Source organism: Pseudophryne corroboree, chromosome 6, assembly GCF_028390025.1.
Source record: "Pseudophryne corroboree isolate aPseCor3 chromosome 6, aPseCor3.hap2, whole genome shotgun sequence".
NCBI classification, from domain to species: Eukaryota; Metazoa; Chordata; class Amphibia; order Anura; family Myobatrachidae; genus Pseudophryne; species Pseudophryne corroboree.
The window spans coordinates 244,657,781-244,683,304 of NC_086449.1; positions in this window are offsets into that span (position 1 = coordinate 244,657,781).

A 25,524-nucleotide genomic window follows, 5' to 3' on the forward strand; every position below is an offset into this window, starting at 1 on the left:
ATATGCACCATATTATGCCCCACACAATAATGCCCCTTGCACCATATTATGCACCACACAGTAATGCCCCCTGCACCATAATAAGCCATACACAGTGATGCCCCTGACACATTATTATGCCCCACACAGTGCTGCCCAGGACATCTTATTATGCCCCACAGTTATGCCCTGACACCTTATTATGCCCCACTGTATGAGTACCTTTTAAACTGCTTGCTAGTTGTCATGGTGTTTAATGCCACGGGCCACCTCCCGTTTGGCATCTGCGGTCACTGCAGCATCTCCCCGGCAGCTCCCCAGCATCTCTCCGGCAGCTCGCCCAGCCCTAGGAAGGGTCCTGACAGCAGTACCCCCCCATTCATATTACACCACACTGTAGTGCCCCTTAGTCACGTTATGCCACACAGGGCCCATTCGCGTAATGCCACACAGTAGTAGCGCCCCTTATATGTTAGGTACACACAGTAATAGAGCTCTAATAGAGCTCCTTATATGTTAGGCCACACACAGTCTAAGGGATGCGGCTATGGTTAAATCAAATTGACTAAGGTGCTTATTAAGTCACCTGTGGCCAAGCATGGATATACTTAAAATCTGGATCGTTGTGGTGCCTCAAGAGCCGCGTTTAAGAACCTCTGGTCTAAAAGATTGTATGACCAGTATTATTTTTCTGCTACTACAAATAAAAAAATGTAAAAAAAATAAAATGATCAGCACTGGAATTTGAACAATAAAAACAAGAACATGATGCAAGTGTACAAAAATAGTGTAGACCAGAGTTTCTCAAACGCGGTCCTCAAGGCACCCCAATGGTCCAGATTTTAAGTTTATCCATGCTTGGTCACTGGTGACTTAATTAGCATCTGTGCTCTACCATTGATATACCTAAATTCTGGGCCGTTGAGGTGCCTTGAGGACTGCGTTTGAGCACCTCTGGTGTAGAGAAATAGCGATTCTTAATTAAAACCACAATCCTCAGTTATTGTAATATCAGTATCTCCATGGAATTATTGTCTACTTATACACAATCTGAATTGAATTACCATCTGCCTTTGTTAGAAAATGTTAAGCTGTTAAGTAGACCAGGCTCATTATATAATATGTGTAGACCCGATGGGAGGGGTTTGTTGTACATGGTTATAAAAAAAATATTGTTGGTAACCTTTTCATAAATGCAGCTTAAATGAGAAGTAAGACTCCTGTCTAGAGGGCCTATTAATTAATAATCACAGCACTACCGTGATTATTAACAATCTGTTTAGCTGAGGATATTTTCATTTTCTCTTACGTCCTAGAGGATGCTGGGGACTCCGTAAGGACCATGGGATATAGACGGGCTCCGCTGGAGATAGGGCACCTAAAAAGAACTTTGACTATGGGTGTGCACTGGCTCCTCCCTCTATGCCCCTCCTCCAGACCTCAGTTAGATCTTGTGCCCAGAGGAGAATGGGTGCACTGCAGAGAGCTCTCCAGAGTTTTCTGTTGAAGAAGAATTTTGTTAGGTTTTTTATTTTCAGGGAGTCCTGTTGGCAACAGGCTCCCTGCATCGTGGGACTGAGGAGAGAGAAGCAAAGCTGGCTTGTCAAGTTGGGCACTGCTTCTAAGGCTACTGGACACCATTAGCTCCAGAGGGAGTCGGAACACAGGTCTCACCTGGGGTTCGTCCCGGAGCCGCGCCGCCGTCCTCACAGATGCCGAAGAAAGAAGCCGGATGAGAAGGCAGAAGACATCTTAGGCGGCAGAAGACATCAGATCTTCATGAGGTAAGGTGCGCAGCGGTAAGCTGCGCGCCATTGCTCCCAGTCACACACACACAGAGCAGCACTGAAGGGTGCAGGGCGCGGGGGAGGGCGCCCTGGGCAGCAATAAACCTCACATTTGGCAAATGCAGATAGATTAGGCTGCGGAGGCAGTAAATCTAAGATCCCCCGCCATTTTCACTGAAAAATCACTGGGACCGAAGCCCGCCGTCGGGTGGGCGGGGCTTGATCCTCAGCACTAACCAGCGCCATTTTCTCCACAGAAGCTGCATGAGGAAAACGCTGGCTCCCTGGTCTCTCCCCTGCTGAACTTCACAGGCTGGAAAAAAGAGAGGGGGGCACATTAGCGACGCAGTGAGTGGGAATTGGTATATTATATATAGAAAAGCGCTATCTGGTCATAATTTTTCCAGTGTTTTTAAGCGCTGGTGTGTGCTGGCATACTCTCTCTCTGTCCCTCCTTAGGGCCTGGTTGGGGTTTTGTCCCCTTATAGGTTAATCCCTGTGTGTGTGAGGTGTCGGTACGTGTGTGGCGACATGTCTGAGGCGGAAGGCTTCTCCAAGGAGGAGGTGGAGCAAATGAGTGGTGTGTCCCCGTCGGTTGTGCCGACTCCGGATTGGATGGACATGTGGCATATGTTGAATGCAAGTGTGGCATCTTTACATAAAAGGCTTGATAAGGCTGAATTAGGGGGGACATCAGGGGGTCAATCCTCGGATTGGACCGACTCACAGGGCCCGCCGGGGTCTCAAAAGCGTCCCTTAACACAAGACACTACTACCGACACGGATTCTGATTCCAGTGTCGACTACGACGAAGTAAAATTGTGGCAATAAGGGATGTGTTGCATATTGAGGATGAACCCTCGGTCCCCGACACAAGGGTACACATGTTTAAGGAAAAGAAACAGATTATTAACTTTCCCACATCTCATGAATTAAATGATTTCTTTGGAAAAGCGCTTAGCATTTAATTAAAGATTTTTATTAATTCCCATAATAAAATATATATAAATATATAAGATGTATATAATTATACAGTTACCGGCCGGATTTCATATAATGCACAAATCAGACATATAACATTAAGTGTCTCTAAAACACATCCTAATCTAAACAGAGAAATTATCTCCTAAAAACCTAAATTGAAACCTTAGTGCACATATGGGAACTCGACTAATTAGAAATAACTGCCTTTAGGTGACTCCTATGACCTCGCAGGCGTCCCTGCAATGTAAGATAACTCGTAAACTATCCGTTTGCCTTTATGACGGAATGAAATTGGTAAACTGTTACCTCAGTCACTAATTATAAACTGTCCCAAGGATCACAGGTCAGCAGAGCAGTATTTGTTGGGACAATTTTTATAAACTGATAATATGTCCTTCCTTATAGCATCGGAGTATCCCAGCTGCCTCTGAATGAGATATAATGGAGCTCAAGTATAGGAGTGTCCATAGGTCAGCAAAGCGGCATTGTTAATGCGATTAAATCAAGCTGGTGGTGTGTTCTTCCCTTTAGCACTAGGGTGTCACATCTGCCTCTGATTACGATAACTCAGGTAGGGGAGCGTACTCCCTATTCCCCCTTAGCAATGGGGTCCGGGTGTCCGGGTGCTGAGTAAGATGGTAAATTAATGAGACATCATGCACTCACTTGGAGAATGGATTTCGCCGGCCGGCTATAAACTCACTTTGTCCACATACGCGTTTCTCCGCCTTAGTGTACCCTCGGCGGCTTCCTCAGTGTGTTTTTTTATTTTATTTTTTCTCGTTGTATCTAAGTGGTGGCAGAGGAACCAAGCCCCAGGAACGTGCGGCTAACATTTGATTTAAACATTAGCGCCCAATTTTGTGTTTTTTTTTTCTTTGGAAAAGCTTGGGAGACTCCGGAAAAGAGACCGCAGATCCCCAAAAGAATTTATATGGCATACCCCTTCCCTAAGCAGGACAGGGAGATTTGGGAATCACCCCCCACTGTGGACAAGGCCCTGACGCGCTTGTCCAAGAAAGTGGCGCTACCGTCTCCTGACACAGCGGCCTTTAAGGACCCTGCAGATCGCAGGCAAGAAACTACCTTAAAGTGTATTTATTCTCATACGGGTGCTGTGCTAAGACCGACAATTGCGTCGGCATGGGTGTGTAGCGCAATTGCAGCTTGGACAGATGAGCTGACAGATCAATTTGATAATATGGATAAGGATACTATATTCTTAACTCTAGCCCATATAAAAGACGCAGTCTTATTTATGAGGGATGCTCAAAGGGACATTGGATTGCTAGCTTCTAGGGCCAATGCCATGTCTATCTCAGCGAGAAGATCCTTATGGACTCGCCAATGGACGGGTGATGCGGATTCCAAAAAACATATGGAAGTACTACCCTATAAGGGTGATGCATTGTTTGGGGATGGGCTGACGGACCTGGTTTCCACAGCTACAGCAGGTAAATCAAATTTTTTACCATATATTCCCCAACAGCAAAAGAAAGTGACACCCTATCAGATGCAGTCCTTTCGGTCGCACAAGTCCAGAAGAGGTCGGGGATCCTCTTTCCTCGCCAGAGGTAAGGGCAGAGGCAAAAGAGCACCTGCGTCGGCAGGTGCCCTGGAACAAAAGTCCTCCCCGGCTGCTCCAAAACTCACAGCATGATGCTGGGGCTCCCCTGAGGGAGTCCGCACCGGTGGGGGCACGTCTTCGACTTTTCAGTCAGGCCTGGGTCAGTTCGGACCTGAATCCCTGGGTGTTGGAAATAGTTTCCCAGGGTTACAAATTGGAATTCGAGGAGGTGCCCCCGCGCCGATTTTTCAAATCGGCCCTACCAGCTTCCACATCGGACAGGGATATAGTGTTAGCTGCAATTCAAACACTGTGTATACAGCAAGTGATAATCAAGGTTCCCCTGCACCAGCAGGGAAGAGGTTACTACTCAACCCTATTTGTGGTCCCGAAACCGGACGGTTCGGTCAGACCTATTTTGAATCTGAAATCCCTAAACCTGTACATAAAAAGATTCAAATTCAAAATGGAATCTCTCAGAGCGATAATAGCCAACATGGAGGAGGGGGAGTTTATGGTGTCTCTGGACATAAAGGATGCATACCTTCATGTACCCATATATGCCTCCCATCAGGAATACCTGAGATTCGCTGTACAGGATTGTCATTACCAATTTCAGACGTTGCCGTTCGGACTCTCTTTGGCCCCGAGGATTTTCACCAAGATAATGGCGGAAATGATGGTGGTCCTGCGCAAGCATGGAGTCACAATTATCCCATACTTGGACGATCTCCTGATAAAAGCGAGATCAAGGGAGAAATTGCTGAGCAGTGTGGCGCTCTCTCTGAGAGTGCTCCAGCAACACGGTTGGATTCTAAATCTACCGAAGTCACAGTTGATTCCGACAACTCGACTACCGTTCCTAGGTATGATACTGGATACGGAACAAATGAAGGTCTTCCTCCCAATAGAGAAAGTCCAGGACATGGTCAGAGACCTGCTAAAACCGAAAAGGGTTTCAGTTCACCAATGCACTCGAGTTCTGGGGAAAATGGTGGCGGCCTACGAGGCCATTCCCTTCGGAAGGTTCCATGCAAGGACTTTTCAATGGGTTCTTCTGGACAAGTGGTCCGGGTCCCATCTGCACTTACATCGGAAAATAACTCTGTCCCCAGGGGCCAGAGTGTCCCTCCTGTGGTGGTTGCAAAGTGCTCACCTCCTGGAGGGTCGCAGGTTCGGAATTCAGGATTGGATCCTGGTTACCATGGACGCGAGCCTCCGAGGATGGGGAGCGGTCACGCAGGGAAAGAATTTTCAGGGTCTTTGGTCAGACCAGGAGTCCTGTCTACACATCAATGTGTTGGAACTCAGGGCCATTTACAACGGCCTTCAACAAGTGGAGAGTCTTCTTCGAAACCTACCGGTTCTGATTCAATCAGACAATGTCACAGCAGTGGCTCATGTGAACCGCCAAGGTGGGACAAGAAGCAGAGTCGCGATGGCGGAAGCCACAAGGATCCTTCGCTGGGCGGAAAATCATGTAAGCGCTCTGTCGGCTGTCTTCATTCCGGGAGTGGACAACTGGGAAGCAGACTTCCTCAGAAGACACGATCTCCATCCAGGAGAGTGGGGACTTCATCAAGAAGTCTTTGCAGACGTAACGCGTCTTTGGGGAACTCCTCAAATAGACATGATGGCGTCACGCCTCAACAAAAAGCTTCGGAGGTATTGAGCCAGGTCTCGGGACCCTCAGGCAGTAGCAGTAGACGCTCTGGTAACACCTGTTAGGCGCCGGGGTCCGCTTGTCCGCGCGACCCGGCGCCTAGCAACTAGGGATGCCGTGCTCGTACAGCCGCCGGCTCCCTAGCAACGCGATGAAGCCGCACGGACCCTAGCAACGGGGACGCCACTGGCGGACCGCGTTCCCCGTTGCTGGGTTTTAGGATTAATGCGTTCACCTGTTCTCTGGCCGTGCAGCAAGGCAGGCATTTAGTCCAATCAGCCTCTAAACAGCTGATTGGAGGACTCCCTGTTAAGTACACTCCCAGGGCTTCTCACAGACGCCGGTAATAGCTTCCTGCATGCTGCCTTTGTTTGCTGAGAGTCTGTTTCCAGTCCTGCTGTATCCGGTCATTCCAGTCCTCAGAAGTCCTGTACTCGGGAGTTACCATCTCGTCCCTGGAGTCCTGACTGATCACCGTTTTATATCCAGTGGTGTTCGTGAGTTGCGGCTCTGCCGTGTGTTGCGGCTCAGCCGCTTTACCTTTTATATTTTGTGTTTGGAGCATTTGCGGAGGGTTCCGCTTCCACAAGTCCTCTCTGGTACTCGGCGGTGCCGGGTAGGAGAATTGGACAAGTGGATATTTTGGTTGTCCTTTTCCTTGGCGGTTTCTCCGCACATATTATAGTTTTGAGTTTGCTTAGCCCCTGGCCTGGTTGTTTAGTTAGAGGGCCTCTTGTTATCACCCTGTCTCGGGTTTCCCTTTGTCTCTCATTGAGACCGGGGGGCATCGAAGTTGGGCAGACATAATCCGACCTTCAAACGTGGCTGCCAAGGGCTCAAGAAACCATAGTCTCGCAGGGGATTTCTGACAACACGGGTGAGACAACAGAGTTAGGGCGCCAGGGGCTATTTTCCTGTCCTGCTCCCTTCCCCAGCATTCCGTTCCAGTGCTCCGGTCCTTGCCATAAGATCTCCTCTGACCAGAGTGCTGGAATCATAACATTATTACCGGCCATACCAAAACTTAAAATTAAACGGGGTTTAATTTTTTCCCATTCAGTTTTGTGAGAGTTTATCGGCCTCATGAATCCAACAGGTTTAGGGCCAAATCCTGGTCAGCTCTTAGTCAGCCAGATTCAAGAACTTACTCAGATGGTTCAGGATCTTTCTCTTCGGGTGAGGTCACAGGAAGATCTTTTGCGAGCTTCCCCAAGGGTAGTCCCTGAACCAAAGATGCATTTGCCTGACCGTTTTTCTGGTGATAGAAAAGAGTTTTTTAATTTTAAAGAATCCTGTAAACTTTATTTTCGTTTAAGACCGACTTCCTCGGGTACTGAATCTCAGCGGGTCGGGATTATTATTTCTTTGCTCCAGGGGGATCCTCAGACCTGGGCATTTGGTTTAAGAGCAGAGGATCCGGCATTGTTGTCAGTTGATGCTTTTTTTGAGTCTTTAGGGCTCTTGTATGATGACCCTGATAGAGAGGCGTCCGCTGAAAGTCAGTTGCGCGCTCTCAGACAGGGTAGAAATCCTGCAGAGGTTTATTGTACGGAGTTTCGCCATTGGTCGAACGACTGTGGCTGGAATGACCCAGCCCTGCGCAGTCAGTTTTGCCTCGGCTTATCAGAGTCTCTAAAAGACAGTCTCCTTCAGTACCCCGCTCCTGAGACTCTCGATAAACTCATGGAGCTTTCTATTAAGATTGATCGTCATCTCAGAGAGCGGAGGGCTGAAAAAGGAGCACCTGTAAGGTCAACTCCGTGTGTATATTCCATTCCTGAAGACGTAGAGGAGCCCATGCAGATGGGTCTCTCCCGGCTGTCTCCTGAAGAAAGAGCCAGAAGGCAAAATTCTGGTCTTTGTCTGTACTGTGGGGGTAAGGGACATTTTGCTCGTAATTGTCCGAACAAGTCGGGAAACGCTTTGACCAGGTGAATTGTGAGGGGGTTCACCTAGGTCTGCAGCTTATCTCCTCGAATAACTCCCTTTTAGTCCCAGTTAAAGTTTCCTTTGGCAGCCTCAGTTCTTCGGTTTCGGCTTTTGTTGACAGTGGAGCTGCAGGAAACTTTATGGATTTAACTTGGGCTAAGGCCTTAGGCATTCCTCAGTTACCTTTGGGTAGGTGTGTCACCATGCATGGCTTAGATGGGAGTCCGCTGTCTAATGGGATTATTTCTCTCCATACACCCCCTGTACTACTTACAGTAGGAGCTCTACATTCCGAGAAAATCGAGTTCTTTCTTACACATTGCCCAGCAGTTCCAGTTGTTCTGGGTCACCCTTGGCTGGCCTTTCATAATCCCACCATTGATTGGCGGTCGGGGGAGATTTCACAATGGGGTACTTTTTGTGATAAGGAATGTATCACGTTTCCAGTCAGAGTAGCAGCTATCATTCCAGAACCCATTCCGGTGGAATACCAGGAGTTTGCTGATGTTTTCTCCAAAGGCAATGCGGACATTCTGCCTCCCCATCGGCCTTATGATTGTGCTATTGAGTTAATTCCTGGTGCCGCATTGCCAAAGGGAAGATTATATGCATTATCCGGGCCAGAAACTGCGGCTATGAATGATTATGTAAAGGAGAGCCTTGAGAAAGGATTTATTAGACCATCAAAATCTCCTTGAAGTGCAGGCTTCTTCTTTGTGGAGAAAAAGGATGGCTCGCTTAGACCTTGCATTGATTTTAGAGCCCTGAATAAGATCTCAGTTAAAAACACCTATCCTTTGCCGTTGATTTCTGTACTCTTTGATCAGTTACGTTCTGCTGTGATTTTTTCTAAAATTGACCTTAGAGGAGCGTACAACCTCATCCGAATTAAATCTGGAGATGAGTGGAAAACGGCCTTCAGTACTCAGTCGGGTCACTACGAGTACCTGGTGATGCCGTTCGGCTTGTCTAATGCTCCAGCAGTTTTTCAAGACCTCATTAACGATGTGCTCCGTGACTTCCTAGGGAAATTCGTGGTCGTTTACTTAGACGACATCCTGATTTATTCTGAATCAATGGAACAACATGTTACCCAGGTGCGTCTGGTTCTTCAAAAGTTACGTGAGAATCATTTATATGCCAAGCTGGAGAAGTGTGAGTTTCATGTCACGGAAGTATCTTTTTTAGGGTACATTATTTCCCCTCGGGGATTTTCCATGGAACCAAAGAAGCTCCAGGCCATCCTTAGTTGGGCGCAACCCACCAATTTAAAAGCAATTCAGCGCTTTTTAGGGTTTGCGAATTATTATAGGAGGTTCATTCATTCTTTTTCTGACCTGGTTGCTCCCATTGTAGCTCTGACAAAGAAAGGAGCGGATCCTACCAACTGGTCACGTGAAGCTGAGTTGTCCTTCCGGGCCTTGAAACAAGCCTTTGTCTCGGCTCCAGTCCTCAGACATCCCAATCCGGAATTGCCCTTTGTTGTGGAGGTTGATGCCTCGGAGGTTGGAGTGGGGGCTATCCTTTCTCAAAAGGATCCGGAGTCTCTGGAGTTACATCCTTGTGCCTTTATGTCCAGGAAATTCTCCTCCGCTGAATCCAACTATGACGTTGGTAATCGGGAGTTACTGGCGGTAAAGTGGGCTTTCGAGGAGTGGAGGCATTGGCTGGAGGGAGCAAAACATACTATTTCAGTATTGACTGATCATAAAAACCTGCAATACATCGAATCGGCTAAACGGCTTAATGCCCGGCAGGCACGTTGGGCTTTATTTTTTACTCGTTTCAAATTAATAATCACTTTCAGGCCTGGTTCCAAGAATACTAAGGCTGATGCCCTGTCACGCAGCTTTCTTCCGGTTCACAATAACAGTCCTGTTACTCCCATACTTCCATCTTCGGTCATCTGGGCAGGCCTCACACAAGATTTATTTACCCAGTTAAAACAGCTTCAACACCAAGCTCCTGGAAATACTCCTGCTGGTCGTCTTTACGTCCCTGAGTTTTTGAGAGCTACTGTTTTAACGGAATTCCATGATAACAAAGTTTCCGGGCATCCGGGAATCTCTAAGACTTTGGAGTTAGTCTCTCGCTCAGTATGGTGGCCTGGTCTTTCTAAAGACGTTAGGGAGTTTGTTTATTCATGTCAGGTTTGTGCACAGCATAAGGTTCCCCGTTCCTTGCCTATCGGGCAACTTATGCCCTTAAATGTTCTTCTCAGGCCATGGTCCCATATTTCCATGGATTTTGTGGTTGACCTTCCCCTTTCAGCCGGATTCCGAGTCATATGGGTGGTAGTGGACCGTTTTAGCAAGATGGCTCATTTTATTGCTCTCCCCCGATTGCCTTCTGCCCAAGGGTTGGCAGTTTTGTTTCTCCGCCATGTTTTCAGACTTCATGGGTTGCCTACTGATATTGTTTCTGATCGGGGTCCACAATTCATCGCACAATTCTGGAATTTTTTTTGTGCCTCATTAAAGATGAAATTGTCGTTAACATCCGGTTACCACCCACAATCCAACGGGCAAACCGAGCGAGTTAACCAATCATTGAAACAGTATTTGCGCTTGTATTCTGCCAAACTCCAGAATGATTGGTCCGAGTTTCTTCCATTGGCGGAGTTTGCTTACAATAATTCTTGTCATTCCTCCACTAAAGAGTCTCCATTCTTTTCAGTTTTTGGTTTTCACCCCAGAGCTAATTCTTTTTTTCATCATTCCTCAGTCTCCTCGCTAACCTTAACCTCCCATCTCAGAGCCATTTGGAAAAAAGTGCACCTTGCTCTCAGAAAAGCGGCCTTTCGAGAGACGTCCTTGCACTTTTAAGGTGGGAGATAGGGTATGGTTGTCGACTCGTAACATCAGGCTTCGACAATCCTCGGCTAGATTGGGACCCAAATTTATTGGGCCATTTCTTATTATTAAAAGAGTCAACCCAGTTGCCTTTCGGTTACATTTACCAAGATCCCTCAGGATTGGAAATACGTTTCATTGTTCCCTGTTGAAACAATATGTTTCTTCCAGTAAATTTCCTCGGAGGATCTCTCAGGGAAGATCTCCGGTGGATGTACAGGGACAACAGGAGTTCTTGGTGGAGAAGGTTCTCGATTCCAAATTGTCCCGGGGCCGGCTTTATTTTCTGGTTCACTGGAGAGGCTATGGTCCGGAGGAAAGGTCTTGGGTCCTGGATAAGGATCTTCATGCCCCGAGGCTCAAGAGGGCATTTTTTCGGGAATTTCCTCGGAAACCTGGCTTTAGGGGTTCCTTAACCCCTCCTCAAGGGGGGGGTACTGTTAGGCGCCGGGGTCCGCTTGTCCGCGCGACCCGGCGCCTAGCAACTAGGGACGCCGTGCTCGTACAGCCGCCGGCTCCCTAGCAACGCTAGACGCCGGGCGTGCTGAAGCCGCACGGACCCTAGCAACGGGGACGCCACTGGCGGACCGCGTTCCCCGTTGCTGGGTTTTAGGATTAATGCGTTCACCTGTTCTCTGGCCGTGCAGCAAGGCAGCTGCACGGCATTTAGTCCAATCAGCCTCTAAACAGCTGATTGGAGGACTCCCTGTTAAGTACACTCCCAGGGCTTCTCACAGACGCCGGTAATAGCTTCCTGCATGCTGCCTTTGTTTGCTGAGAGTCTGTTTCCAGTCCTGCTGTATCCGGTCATTCCAGTCCTCAGAAGTCCTGTACTCGGGAGTTACCATCTCGTCCCTGGAGTCCTGACTGATCACCGTTTTATATCCAGTGGTGTTCGTGAGTTGCGGCTCTGCCGTGTGTTGCGGCTCAGCCGCCTTACCTTTTATATTTTGTGTTTGGAGCATTTGCGGAGGGTTCCGCTTCCACAAGTCCTCTCTGGTACTCGGCGGTGCCGGGTAGGAGAATTGGACAAGTGGATATTTTGGTTGTCCTTTTCCTTGGCGGTTTCTCCGCACATATTATAGTTTTGAGTTTGCTTAGCCCCTGGCCTGGTTGTTTAGTTAGAGGGCCTCTTGTTATCACCCTGTCTCGGGTTTCCCTTTGTCTCTCATTAAGACCGGGGGGCATCGAAGTTGGGCAGACATAATCCGCCCTTCAAACGCGGCTGCCAAGGGCTCAAGAAACCATAGTCTCGCAGGGGATTTCTGACAACACGGGTGAGACAACAGAGTTAGGGCGCCAGGGGCTATTTTCCTGTCCTGCTCCCTTCCCCAGCATTCCGTTCCAGTGCTCCGGTCCTTGCCATAAGATCTCCTCTGACCAGAGTGCTGTAATCATAACAACACCGTGGGTGTTCAAATCGGTCTACGTGTTTCCTCCTCTTCCTCTCATTACAAAAGTGTTGAGGATCATAAGACGAAGAAGAGTACAGACGATACTTGTCCCAGACTGGCCTCGAAGGGCCTGGTACTGGGATCTACAAGAGATGCTCACAGGAGACCCCTGGCCTCTTTCTCTGAGGGAAGACCTGTTGCAACAGGGGCCCTGTGTATTTCAAGACTTACCGCGGTTACGTTTGACGGCATGGCGGTTGAACGCCGAATCCTAGCGAAAAAGGGGATTAAAGGCTAGGAAGGAGGTGACGGTAAAACATTATCACCGTATCTGGCGAAAGTATGTGTCTTGGTGTGAGACCAAGAATGCACCTACGGAAGATTTTCATCTGGGTCGTTTTCTCCACTTCCTACAGACAGGAGTGGATATGGGCCTGAAATTAGGCTCTGTTAAGGTACAGATTTCGGCCCTCTCGATTTTCTTTCAGAAGGAATTGGCTTCTCTTCCAGAAATCCAGGACGTTTGTAAAGGGAGTGCTGCACATCCAGCCCCCTTTTGTGCCTCCAGTGGCACCATGGGACCTGAACGTAGTGTTGCAGTTCCTAAAATCACACTGGTTTGAACCGCTTAACAAGGTTGAGTTGAAATTTCTTACCTGGAAGGTGGTCATGTTGTTGGCCTTAGCATCAGCAAGGCGAGTGTCAGAATTGGCGGCTTTGTCACACAAGAGCCCCTACTTGATTTTTCATGTGGATCGAGCTGAATTGAGGACACGTCCGCAATTTTTACCTAAAGTGGTTTCTTCATTCCATATGAATCAACCTATTGTGGTGCCTGTGGCTACAAGTGACCTGGAGGATTCCAGATCCCTGGACGTAGTCAGGGCCTTAAAAATTTATGTAGCCAGGACGGCTAGACTTAGGAAAACAGAGGCTCTGTTTGTCCTGTATGCGGCCAATAAGATTGGCGCACCTGCTTTGAAGCAGACTATTGCTCGCTGGATCTGTAATACGATTCAGCAGGCTCACTCTACGGCTGGATTGCCGGTACCAAATTTGGTTAAGGCCCATTCCACTAGGAAGGTGCGCTCTTCTTGGGCAGCTGCCCGAGGCGTCTCGGCATTAAGACTTTGCCGAGCGGCGACTTGGTCGGGGTCAAACACTTTTGCTAAATTCTACAAGTTTGATACCCTGGCTGATGAGGACCTAGCGTTTGCTCAGTCGGTGCTGCAGAGTCATACGCACTCTCCCACCCGATTGGATGCTTTGGTATAAACCCCATGGTCCTTACGGAGTCCCCAGCATCCTCTAGGACGTAAGAGAAAATAAGATTTTAAATCTACCGGTAAATCTATTTCTCCTAGTCCGTAGAGGATGCTGGGCGCCCGTCCCAGTGCGGAAACTCTGCAAGACTTGTATATAGTTGTTGCTTACATAAGGGTTATGTTACAGTTGAAATCGGTCTTGGACCGTTACTGTTGTTGTTCATACGGTTAACTGGTTATGTATGTTCCAGGTTACATGGTATGATTGGTGTGGGCTGGTATGAATCTTGCCCTTGGATTGCTAAATCCTGCCTTGTATTGTCCATCTACTCTGGGCACAGTTCTCTAACTGAGGTCTGGAGTAGGGGCATAGAGGGAGGAGCCAGTGCACACCCATAGTCAAAGTTCTTTTTAGGTGCCCTATCTCCTGCGGAGCCCGTCTATACCCCATGGTCCTTACGGAGTCCCCAGCATCCTCTACGGACTAGGAGAAATAGATTTACCGGTAGGTTTAAAATCTTATTTTTAATGCTATGTACTAACTTACTAAGCTAGGTACTAAAGTGTAACTTGCTGGACCAAATCGAGAATCAAGCCTCTGGATCACATACTTAAACTAGGGGGTATATGTACTAAGGTCCCGATTTTGTCTGAGGTTTTTTTTTTTTCTAAGTGTCATCTCGGGAATTTACTAAACTCAAATCTCGGCAGTGTTGGGATTATTGGTATTGTTTTTCCTGGCAGAGTTCACAAATACGAATTAATAAACCATCGGTCAAACACGGCTGTTTAGGTATACAACACAGTAATTTACCAAACTTTCGTATTTGTAATGTCGTCCGTGTACGGGCAATTGCGGCTGTGAAAAAATGTGAATTGTTAAAAAACCCTGGAAAATATAGACCTGCTTTTGGCTGGCGTGTTTACATGTGTTTCTACTTCAACATTAATCACACCTGAATTTTAGAGCCTTTAAAAGGGGCCTAAGCACATTATTCACATCCCTCACTCTGAAATGGCTGCTGGCCTGTGTAGCAGTAAACTATTGTGTGCTGTGGGATGCCTGAGACTGCTCCATCAGTCTGGAAGAAACCAGGGGCATGAAACTGAACATGGTCAGCAGGTTGTACAGGTGCCATGGAGGCTGTGCAGGCCTCGTTTTTTTAGGGGGCGTTTAAACTTAAATGCATTGGCCAATGACCAGGTCATACAGATGTTCCGGCTAAATAAAAACAACATTTTCCATCTGTATGACCTTGTCAAACTGGACCTAGACCATACTTGCCTACCTGACCCTCTCCATGAGGGAGAAAATGCTCTGTTCCTGGACTTTCCTGGTAATGTATGATTGCCATCACCTGTGGTGAAACACCTTTCTTATCAATTAACTAGCTCACTGCAGGTGATGGCAATCATACATTACCAGGAAAGACCAGGAACAGAGGATTTTCTCCCTCATGGAGAAGGTCAGGTAGGCAAGTATGACCTAGACTCTGAGACAGCACGCTCTCGCTCTGTCTCAGACCTGCACAAACTCCTGGCTGTGTTGCACTTTCTGGCTACTGGCAGATTTCAGGCTGTGTATGACGATGTCATTAGGATCTCACAGCCCACCTTTTCTAAATACTTAAATCAGGTGATGTATACCACACATACTCATCTATGCCAAAGTAGTTTCGGTGGAATGTTTCATTACACAGTGTTGTTGTTAGTTGTACTCATCTCACTCTCCTCATTTGTTCCAATGTACACGCAGGTGTTGGATGCCTTGCAACCCCACATAGATGCCTCTATCTGCTTCCCTACCCAGGTGTCTCAGTGGCATTGTTAGGGTCTCCTGCTCTGTGCTGCCACGTCGTCATGGCAACCGGGAGACAAGTGCTAGCGGAGTAACCTGAGCGTAGCTGATACTCCGGTTCGGGTCTTTTGCTGTGCAGTGGTTACAGGCTCTGTGCACAGCAGAGGATCCGGTGCTGGTTTTTGTGCTCACAGTCTGTGAGGTCTGAGTGGGGCGTGGACAGCACCTGCTATATAAACCCTCTTCTCAGGTTAGGCAGATGCTGCTGAATCTTTGTTGGTTAGTCAGTTCCTGAAAGCTAGCTAGTACTGTGTAAACTTTGTATTTGTTTGTTGCTTACTGCAAATAGGCCTTGGGATTTGGTATTACACTCTGCCAATCCAGACCTAGCAGTAAGACTGGAGTCAGTCGTTTAACCTGCTGGGGTTCTTTTGCTACTCTGTGAACCTAGCAAGTTTGCGGCTGTATTCTCAGACTTGCCTGCCAAAATCCTTTCTCACTGTGCAAGGTGTTCAGGTGTCAGTTTAGTGGCAGTAAGCTGAACCAGTGCACTGCAAGTGAGGACTAGGATTGTGGAGACTCTCCTTGTGTCTATTATTCCATCTCTGACCAAGGAGTTTACTGCCACACCCGTTGGTAACCCTTTAGGGTTTTGCTGTTGCCCTTAGCAACAGCATTTCGGGTTCTCTACGTATTAAATCACAACATCTCGCTTCTTTCCATCTGAGCATTCCTAATACTAGGGAGACACCCAGTTTCTTAGCCTTTGGGCTTCTCTGTTCACTTTGTGTTTATTTTGTTACCCTATCACCTTCTATGTATGTAATGTCATATTCCCCAGTCTGTCTGTGAGTTCATTTGTTTTGCATCCCTCTCCGTTCAGACACCAGTACATTCCTGCTGGCACTGGTGTGCATAACATATTCAGCAGCCTAATACTCCTGTTGAAATTTTGTGGGAATATGGAGCATACCCCTCAAAATACTTTGCAACAGGTGGTCGATCAGGTGCAGGTCCTGACTCGACAATTTAATGATTTGTCCATTAAAATGCATACCTCGCAGGCCGCTGGCGGAGTTCCCGCAGCAGCAGTGCCTTCAGGGGTTAAGGAGCCGAAAGTAAATCTCCCGAATCGTTTTTCTGGAGATCGCTCGCAGTTCTTTTGTTTCAAGGAGAGCTGCAAGCTATATTTCCAGCTTAGGCCTCAGTCTTCTGGGTCGGAGATTCAGCGGGTGGGCATAGTGATTTCCTTGCTACAAGGAGACCCACAGGTCTGGGCATATGGGTTGCAGCCTGACTGTCCGTCGCTTAAAAGTGTTGATGCTTTTTTTACGGCACTGGGCATGTTGTATGATGACCCTGACAAGACGGCCTCAGCCGAGGCTCAGATTTCGATCCTTAAGCAAGGGCGAAGGCCAGTTGAGGTTTATTGTACGGAGTTTCGGAGGTTGGCCCATGATACCCAGTGGAATGACCCAGCCCTGAGACACCAGTACCGAAGAGGTCTTTCTAACCAGTTAAAAGACCAACTGGTACAATATCCCTTGCCTGATAGCTTGGATCAGCTCATGCAGTTATCCATTCGGGTGGATAGACGGCTGAGAGAGCGCAGGCTTGAAAGGGAGACCGAGGTTTCCTTCTTTCCCAAGGGAACCTCAGATTCTGAGGAATTTTCCGAGGAGCCTATGCAGATTGGGGCTACCCGCCTCTCCTCGCGTGAGAAGACGCGGAGGAGACAGAAGGGGTTATGTTTGTACTGTGGGAATAAAGGTCATGTGGTAGTATCATGCCCAGAAAAGCCGGAAAACTTCAGGGCCTGAGGGTGATGGGAAATATCCTGTCAGGCCAGAAGTCAGAATTTCCCAAGAAGACTTTTATCATTCCGGTGACCTTGAAGATCCTCGGTCAAACTGTCAAGTCTGAGGCCTTTGTGGACAGTGGGGCCGACGGGGTTTTTATGGACCGCCAATTCGCCCTGAAACACTCTGTTCCCTTAGTACCCTTGGCATCGGAAATTGAGATTTGTGGGTTAAACGGGGAACCATTATCCCAGGGTAAAATTACCTCTTGCACTAGCCAGATTTCTTTGTTTATTGGAGCCACACACTCTGAAAAATTGTCCTTTTATGTGACTGTCTGTACTTTTGCCCCATTGGTGTTGGGGTTACCCTGGTTAAGGGCCCACAATCCTCAATTTGACTGGGTCTCTGGGGAGATTCTTAGTTGGGGTACTGATTGTTTCAGGAGTTGCTTGAGCCTTCCAGTCAGGCTTTCGCAGCTAAGTTTGCCAGGATTGCCAGGATGTTATGCAGATTTTGCGGACGTGTTCTCCAAAAGAGTTGCAGAGGTACTACCTCCCCATCGCCCCTATGACTGTGCCATTGATTTGTTGCCGAATGCTAAGCTTCCCAAGAGCAGGTTGTACTCCCTGTCACGTCCTGAGACTCAGGCTATGGCAGAGTACATTCAGGAGAACTTGGCTAAGGGATTTATCAGACCTTCACAGTCTCCAGTTGGGTCGGGGTTCTTCTTCGTGGGTTAAAAGGATGGTTCGTTGCGACCCTGCATCGACTTCAGGGAATTGAACCGTATTACGATTAAAAACTCATACCCACTGCCTCTCATTTCGGTCTTGTTTGACCAGCTTCGTACTGCCACCATTTTTTCTAAGATTGACCTACGCGGTGCGTACAATCTAATCCGAATAAGAGAGGGGGATGAATGGAAGACTGCCTTTAATACCCACTCAGGGCATTATGAATATTTGGTGATGCCTTTTGGGCTCTCTAATGCCCCGGCAGTCTTCCAGGAATTCATGAACGATGTGCTCAGGGAATATTTGGATAGATTCTTAGTTGTATACTTAGATGACATCCTAATCTTCTCCCATTCCCTGGAGGAACATCGGAAGCATGTACGCTTAGTCCTCCAGAAACTCAGAGACCACCGGCTTGGGGCGAAGCTGGAGAAGTGCGAATTTGAAGTTCAGCAAATCGCATTTCTAGGATATATTATCTCCCCAGAAGGTTTCCAAATAGAGGGTTCCAAGGTACAGGCAGTCCTGGATTGGGTGCAGCCCACTAGTTTGAAGGCGCTTCAGCGTTTTCTGGGCTTTGCGAATTTTTATAGACGATTTATCGCTGGATTTTCGTCTATAGTGGCGCCCTTGGTGGCACTCACTAAGAAAGGGGCGGATGTTGCTCACTGGTCTTGTGAGGCCAAAGCGGCTTTTGCCCGTCTCAAAAGGGCATTTGTCTCGGCCAAGGTGCTGCGACACCCAGATCCAGAGTGTCCTTTTGTGGTGGAGGTGGATGCCTCTGAGATGGGTATTGGGGCAGTGCTCTCTCAGATGGGGGTGTCTGATAATCGCCTTCATCCCTGTGCTTACTTTTCCCGTAAATTTTCGCCTGCCGAGATGAATTATGACGTGGGTAACCGGGAATTGTTGGCTATTAAGGATGCACTCGAGGAGTGGAGACACTGGCTTGAGGGGGCTAAGTTTGTGGTCTCAATTCTCACCGACCATAAGAATTTGGCATATTTAGAGTCAGCGAAGCGCCTCAATGCCAGGCAGGCACGATGGGCTTTGTTTTTTGCTCGCTTTAATTTTTTGATAACATATCGCCCTGGGTCAAAAAACATCAAGGCTGATGCGCTCTCGCTGAGTTTTGCTCCAATCCAGGAGACCACCGAGGAGCCATTGCCCATTGTGTCCCCATCATGTATTAAAGTGGGCATTACCCAGGACCTCTTGTCATTAGTCCTTAGAGCACAGGAGCAGGCTCCTCCAGACCTTCCGGTAGGTCTTTTGTTTGTGCCTCCTAGGTTAAGACAGCGAGTGTTCCTGGAATTCCATGCCAAGAAGTCGGCAGGTCACCCGGGTATTGCCAGACCTCGGGAGTTGCTATCTAGGGCGGTGTGGTGGCCCTCGGTGGCTAGGGATGTGGATCAGTGGGTTCGGGCATGTGACATCTGTGCCCGAAATAAGACTCCTAGAGGGGTTCCTGTTGGCCCATTACATCCACTCTCTATTCCATCTAAGCCATGGACCCACATTTCAATGGATTTTGTGGTGAACTTGCCCAAATCCTCGGGGATGACAGCCATCTGGGTTGTCGTTGACAGGTTTTCGAAGATGGCGCACTTCGTTCCATTGGTTGCGCTGCCATCGGCCAGATGCCTGTCTGAATTATTTATGCTGCATGTTGTGCGCCTCCACGGGTTGCCACTTGATGTGGTCTCTGACCGCGGATCCCAGTTTGTGGCCAAATTCTGGAGGGCATTTTGTTCCGATCTCCAGATTTCTGTCAGCTTGTCGTCAGGCTACCATCCACAGTCTAATGGGCAGACTGAAAGGGTGAACCAGTCCTTGGAGCAGTTCCTCAGGTGTTATGTCTCCAAGTGTCAGACTGACTGGGTTGCTCATCTGTCCATGGCGGAGTTTGCCTATAACAACGCGGCTCACTCTGCTACAGGGATCTCTCCCTTCCTTTGTGTGTATGGGCATCATCCTAAGGCCAATTCTTTTGACCCCCAGGACTCCACGCCTGGTGGTTCCTCTGTGGTTTCGGTCCTTAGAGGTATTTGGAGGAAAGTGAAGAAAGCCCTTGTGTCTGTGTCATTAGTGACCAAAAGGGTTTTTGATAAGCGGAAAAGACCCTGCAGCTTCAAATTAGGAGACTTCGTCTGGTTGTCTACCAAGAATTTGAAGTTGAGACAGCCATCTCATAAGTTAGGCCCCCGGTTCATCGGTCCTTATAAGATCACTAGGGTTATCAATCCGGTGGCATATCAGTTAGATCTACCCCGTTCTTTGGGTATCAATAAAACATTTCATTGTTCCCTTTTAAAACGGGCGATTAGTAATCCTTCTTCCAGTGGAAGACCTTCCCCTCTTCTGATACATGGCCAGAGGGAGTTTGTTGTTGAAAGGATTCTTGACTCCAAGATGGTTCGGGGTCGGCTGTCATTTTTGGTGCACTGGAAGGGGTATGGCCCGGAGGAGCGGTCGTGGGTGCGCAGTTGTGATCTTCATGCCCCCAGACTGTTACGCTCTTTCTTCTCGCAGTTCCCTGATAAACCCGGTGGTAGGGTTTCTTTGACCCCTCGTCAGAGGAGGGGTACTGTTAGGGTCTCCTGCTCTGTGCTGCCACGTCGTCATGGCAACCGGGAGACAAGTGCTAGCGGAGTAACCTGAGCGTAGCTGATACTCCGGTTCGGGTCTTTTGCTGTGCAGTGGTTACAGGCTCTGTGCACGGCAGGGGATCCGGTGCTGGTTTTTGTGCTCACAGTCTGTGAGGTCTGAGTGGGGCGTGGACAGTACCTGCTATATAAACCCTCTTCTCAGGTTAGGCAGATGCTGCTGAATCTTTGTTGGTTAGTCAGTTCCTGAAAGCTAGCTAGTACTGTGTAAACTTTGTATTTGTTTGTTGCTTACTGCAAATAGGCCTTGGGATTTGGTATTACACTCTGCCAATCCAGACCTAGCAGTAAGACTGGAGTCAGTCGTTTAACCTGCTGGGGTTCTTTTGCTACTCTGTGAACCTAGCAAGTTTGCGGCTGTATTCTCAGACTTGCCTGCCAAAATCCTTTCTCACTGTGCAAGGTGTTCAGGTGTCAGTTTAGTGGCAGTAAGCTGAACCAATGCACTGCAAGTGAGGACTAGGATTGTGGAGACTCTCCTTGTGTCTATTATTCCATCTCTGACCAAGGAGTTTACTGCCACACCCGTTGGTAACCCTTTAGGGTTTTGCTGTTGCCCTTAGCAACAGCATTTTGGGTTCCCTACGTATTAAATCACAACATCTCGCTTCTTTCCATCTGAGCATTCCTAATACTAGGGAGACACCCAGTTTCTTAGCCTTTGGGCTTCTCTGTTCACTTTGTGTTTATTTTGTTACCCTATCACCTTCTATGTATGTAATGTCATATTCCCCAGTCTGTCTGTGAGTTCATTTGTTTTGCATCCCTCTCCGTTCAGACACCAGTACATTCCTGCTGGCACTGGTGTGCATAACAGGCATGCAGTCATGGTAGCTTTCTATGGCCTTGCTGGCATGCCCAATGTGCTAGGTACGATAGATTGCACACACATTGAGCTGAGACCACCTAGGGACAGGCGGTATATTTATACTAATCGGAAACTGGACCACTCTACTAATGTGCAGGTGGTTTGTGATGCAAAACTACAAATAATGAGTGTTGTTGCTGGTTACCCTGGTGGCTGCCATGACTCCATCCTCAGTCAGTCATCCCTCTTTGATAAATTTGAGGCCAGACAAATGCCTGATTGATGGTTGCTGGGTATGTTACTAGATATGTGTTTAAATGTATATGCTACAAAAATGCCCACTATGTCAGCAATGTGTTGCTGAATACCTACTTTACACTCTATACTATATATGTCTTTCAGGTGATGGGGGAAATGGCTGTTTCTCTTGGCTTCTGACTCCATTGTCCCGTCCTGATTCCCCTGCTGAACACAATTACAATCATGCACATAAGTCCACTCAGAATGTGATAGAAAGATGTTTTGGGGTACTGAAATCTAGGTTTCAGTGTCTTGATAAGTCTGGTAGCCTTTTGTTGTATAGTCCCTTAAAGGTGACTCGGATTGTGTTCTGCTGCTGCTTTCTTCATAACATGTGTTTGCAACAACATCTGCCACATGATGATGAGGAGGAGGAGGATGAAGAAAACAGTCAGCAAGTAGAGGAGTTTGAAGCATCTGGCAACACTTGGGCCCTCATTCCGAGATGTTCGCTCGCTAGCTACTTTTAGTAGAAATGCAAACACAAAGCCGCCGCCCTCTGGGAGTGTATTTTAGCATAGCAGAATTGCTAACAAAAGATTAGCAATTGCTAACGAAAGATTAGCAATTCTGCTAATATTAGCAGAATTGCTAACGAAAGCAATTTCCTTGCAGTTTCTGAGTAGCTCCAGACCTACTCCTAGATGTGATCACCTCATTACATTTAGTTCCTGGTTTGATGTTACAAACACGCCCAGCGTCCGACTAGCCACTCCTCCGTTTCTCCAGCCACTCCTGCGTTTTTACCTGGCACGCCTGCGTTTTTTAGCACATTTCCTGAAAACAGCCAGTTTCCACCCAGAAACACCCACTTCCTGTCAATCAGTAGAGCGATTGAAAAGCTTTGTTCGCCTGTGAGTAAAATATCATAGTTTTGTGTAAATTTGCTTAGCACGTGCGCCCTGCTGTGCATACTCATGCACAGAACTGCCAGATTTTAGCCTATTAGCAATTCTGCTAAAATTAGCAGCGAGCGAACAACTCGGAATGAGGGCCCAGGAGTACAGATGTAGGGAGGCAGGTAAGGCAAGAACTAATCTGGCATCATTTTTGCGGTAAGTATATGTTTATTTTTTTTACTTTTTTATTTTATTTTGTGCTTTACCAAATATAAATATATATATATATATATATATATGTCTATCTCTCTCTCTCTCTCTATATATATATATATATATATATATATATATACGTATAGTATGGATATCTTCAGTATATTAACAGTATCAAGACGATAATTTGAAAAGGCACAAAAGATCTTTTCCTTAGATTGTTTAAGAAGATATAAGTCATTCAAAGTGAGTCATTTTTATTTAAGATAATTATAATTATAAAATAAATTTTTGCTAACAAACATTGTTTAATAATTAGACATAGAGAAATTAGTTTAATAATTAGACATAGAGAAATTAGTCCCCACATGAATATGAATACACAGTAAGAACAGTGTGATTCAGAGAACAGTAAGTAAAATAATAAATGTACCACTGGTGGCCTTCAGACTATCAATAATTGCCAATATTTTTTGTTGTTAATACATGTATGGAGGAAATTGAATATAAATATGTACTAATGAATGAAATGATATATCAAAATAATATATTGAAGATAGAAACCTCGTAGTGTGGGATACACTTTTATTACTTGTATTTCTTGTAAAGCATTGGAAATATTGATTACCAAAAGGGTGGCTGACAACCAAGCCCTGGAGATAATTGATGTTTTCAATTAGAGAGAAAGGTTAAATATTTGTATGTTTTCTTCTTCTGTATCTTCTTGTTTACTGCTTTCTTCCTTGATTCCATTCTATTTGGTTTGGTTTAATGTTCCTGAGTCCTATAATTATAACAAATAAATGTTGCAACTATAGAGAAACTAACTGCTGAAAGATACTTGCATTAGTTATTCATCATATGAACCTGAAGACCTATGCTAAATATGTGTTAATAAGTATGGATTATATAAAGTAAGAATTTGTGACGGTTGTAATAAGTCTTGATTTTTCTTCCTCTTTGAGGACACCCCTGATGAAGTTAGCATTGACGAAACGCATTGGGTGATATGTGGGTTGCTAGATCCGATGTTAACGAAAACATTTGGATCTACAAGATAGACTGTCAACTAAAGAAAGCATTCTGCTAATGTATTGTATGGATTAAAAACAATTTTTAATCTTTTAATGTTTTAAAATCCTGTATTAAATAAATTGTTTGCAAGGTCAGTGGTCGTATGAAGATACCATTTGTATTGAAGCCAATCGGTTGGCAACAAAATTTGCATGTACAATAGGCACCCCTGAAGATATCCGTACTATATTTCTACTATCACAGGGTCCCCATCTGGCAGAGGACCATCCTCAGGGATTTAGCAGCCGAATTTATTATATCATCCCTAAAAAGAGTAATTGCACTAAGAGGCACAAGCGCAGTATTGGTAACAAACATATATTGAGATTGATATATATATATACTGAGCTTCTACTGCAGATTCACAGAAGGTTTCCTATTTAAGTGGTTTTTCTGTACCTGGGTATCCAAATTTTTCTTGTACAAGTTGTCTCACCATAAGGCTGAACTGGTTATTTATCAGAAAGCTCCGGTGATGTATGAGATTTCCCACCATGCACGTATGAACGAGTCTTTTCGTATAATACTATTCGTATAAACAACTATGGGGGTAATTCCAAGTTGATCGCAGCAGGACATTTTTTAGCAGTTGGGCAAAACCATGTGCACTGCAGGGGAGGCAGATATAACATTTGCAGAGAGAGTTAGATTTGGGTGTGGTGTGTTCAATCTGCAATCTAATTTGCAGTGTAAAAATAAAGCAGCCAGTATTTACCCTGCACAGAAATAAAATAACCCACCCAAATCTAACTCTTTCTGCATTTTATATCTGACTCCCCTGCAGTGCACATGGTTTTGCCCAACTGCTAAAAAATTTCCTGCTGCGATCAATTTGGAATTACCCCCTATATGTTCCAGTCATTTGAGATGTACCCCTGATGAAGTCTTTTGTTTAAGACGAAACGCGTTGGGTTATCTGTGTTGTGATGTTATCTCCGAACCAACTATAAGGAGAAGGCGGAGACTGTTGTGAACCATCTACAATTGTATTCAACGCTAAGAGTCATACTGCTTAAAGTGTGGAATAACACATCTCCATTGTATCAATTTTGACTTTGAAGTTGTTATGTTTTTAATAAACTTTTTATGATGGAACATGTTCTTACCTTGTTTTAAACATTGTTAACCATTTAAGGGTTGAAAATTGGGTGTGGCTGGGCGTTCGCTGGGAGGGTGTGTGACGTCAAATCCGAACACAAATAGGGTGAAGTGATCGCAAGCGCTGTGTAAGTCTGGAGCTACTCAGAAACTGCACAAACTGTTTTTGCAGAGTTCGGATGCACAAGCGTTCGCACTTCTGCTAAGCCAAAATACACTCCCCAGTGGGCGGCGGCATAGCGTTTGCAAGGCTGCTAAAATTAGCCAGCGAGCGATCAACTCGGAATGAGGGCCCTAGGCCAGGAATCAAAAACAACATCATTAGGCTATGTGCTTAGTTCACATTGCCACCCAGCATAATGTTTAAGCATGCAATAGTATCAAATCAAAAACACATACATTAACACTCAACACTACAAATGACAATTATGAATTTAATTGATGTATTCAAGTCCCCAAACACTATTACACCATACCAAAACAATTAAAAAAACAAAACATTTCCAAACAAGTGTAGAACCAAATGCTAAACACATTATCCTCAAACCAAAAAAAACACACAAAAAAAACTTTGGAGGGGTCGTGGCCTGGCTGCTGAGACCAGTAGCCCTTGGACGGAGCTCCTACATATCAGGGAATAAAGCCCCATCTGTGCCTCTACCTCGGGATTGTTATTCACCCCCTCCACCGGCCCGGACTTTGCTGCACCCCCTGGGGAGGTCAGACACTGGCTGCAGAGTCGGGGAGCATCTCTCTGTGCTCCCGCGGATTG